At 38.0% G+C, this 1,945-nt stretch overlaps 1 protein-coding gene across 1 annotated transcript in view; it reads left to right on the top strand.

Annotated features, from left to right (window-relative positions):
- The first annotated feature begins 221 nt into the window (after window positions 1-221).
- LOC112220588 (protocadherin Fat 2) overlaps window positions 222-1,945 on the top strand; it is an 86,832-nt gene continuing 85,108 nt past the window's right edge. The window contains exon 1 of the mRNA XM_042303432.1: window positions 222-426. The gene's annotated coding sequence lies outside the window, so the exon portion shown is untranslated. The remainder of the gene's footprint in view (window positions 427-1,945) is intronic.

Consider the following 1,945-nt stretch of genomic DNA (forward strand, 5'->3'; position numbering starts at 1 on the left):
TGTGGGTGTGTGTGTGTGTGTGTGTGTGTGTGTGTGTGTGTGTGTGTGTGTGTGTGTGTGTGTGTGTGTGTGTGTATGGTGTATAAGTGTTGTGTGTGTGTAAGTGTGTGTGTATGGTGTATAAGTGTGTGTGAGTGAGGGAGGGAGGAGGGGACAGTGGGAGAAGTGGGAGGGGACCATGGAGTTCTTCAGGGAGCTAGGAGTGTCTTTGTACTCTACTGCAAAGCTCCTGAGTGGAATGGAGTGAGTAACACCAGCTAGCCAGCTACTGCCACTGATGGAGTTTACAATATTGCACGAGGGGTTTATGGGATTCCCATGAGATGGAAGAAGAGCAGAGCGTGTCACTCTCGTTTTGCTGGATCTGTAAAATCCCTAAAGCATAAGAGGAAAATAAAAAGAAGGGGTTAACTCAGAGAACATTGGGTAAGTTAACACCACAGAGGCAGGTAGCCTAGTGATTAGAGCATTGGACTAGTAACCGAAAGGTTGCTTGATCGAATCCCTGAGCAAGGTGACAAGGTAAAAATCTGTCGTTCTGCCCCTTGAACGAGGCAGTTAACCCACTGTTCATAGGCTGTCATTGTAAAATAAGAATTTGTTCTTAACTGACTTGCCTGGTTACGGGTTAAATTAAAGGTTTTAGAAGGGATCAACTCAAGAGGACCTTTGGTTAAGTTTATGTTCTGTCATGTCAGTGTTGACTGATGCTAGCTTACCTTTAGCTAATGACGTTTTTAGCCTTACAAATCTTGAAGTCTTTACAAATCATAAGAATTTGTAACATGTTTTAATGATTTAAAACACATTCAAAAGCTTTTCTAAACGTGTCTCTGCAGTTAAAAAGACTTATTCATCAAAGTGTCACCAAGTGACTTACTGTGAACGTACAGTTGATCCTGAGTGCCGTCATGTCTGGCCATGGCTAAGGATATGTCACAATGCGGGAACAATTTGCATATGGTGCACTATTTGGGACTATTTCATTTCACTATGAGCAGTTTTCTGTAGTTTTGTTTTGTATACATTGTGTAGTAGATATGCAATTGCTGTGAAATATGCATGGAATTGAGCTAAACTTGTTCGTGGAGGAAATCCCTAGTTTTTCATTTAAAAAATAAATAATTATTCAAGAACTCTTGATATAAAGTAGCTTTGTTCATAAGTTGTCGCTCAGTTGTTTCTCCCTCTGTCTACCCTAGTTGACCCATGTTTACTGAAAAAAAACCCAGCTTTTCAAGAGTGGCTTCATTTGGCCCCAGCAGGATCATGTATATACTGTACTCTTACATACCCTACATTAATCATCTCATATGTATATACTGTACTCTTACATACCCTACATTACTCATCTCATATGTATATACTGTACTCTTACATACCCTACATTACTCATCTCATATGTATATACTGTACTCTTACATACCCTACATTACTCATCTCATATGTATATACTGTACTCTTACATACCCTACATTACTCATCTCATATGTATATACTGTACTCTTACATAACCTACACTACTTATCTCATATGTATATACTGTACTCTTACATAACCTACACTACTTATCTCATATGTATATACTGTACTCTTACATACCCTACATTACTCATCTCATATGTATATACTGTACTCTTACATACCCTACATTACTCATCTCATATGTATATACTGTACTCTTACATACCCTACATTACTCATCTCATATGTATATACTGTACTCTTACATACCCTACATTACTCATCTCATATGTATATACTGTACTCTTACATACCCTACATTACTCATCTCATATGTATATACTGTACTCTATACCATCTACTGCATCTTGCCTATGCCGCACGGCCAACACTCATCCATGTATTTATATGTACATATTCTTATTCATTCCTTTACACTTGTGTGTATTAGGTAGTTGTTGTGAAATTGTTAGATTACTTG

This window comes from Oncorhynchus tshawytscha, linkage group LG21 (genome assembly GCF_018296145.1).
Source record: "Oncorhynchus tshawytscha isolate Ot180627B linkage group LG21, Otsh_v2.0, whole genome shotgun sequence".
NCBI lineage: Eukaryota > Metazoa > Chordata > Actinopteri > Salmoniformes > Salmonidae > Oncorhynchus > Oncorhynchus tshawytscha.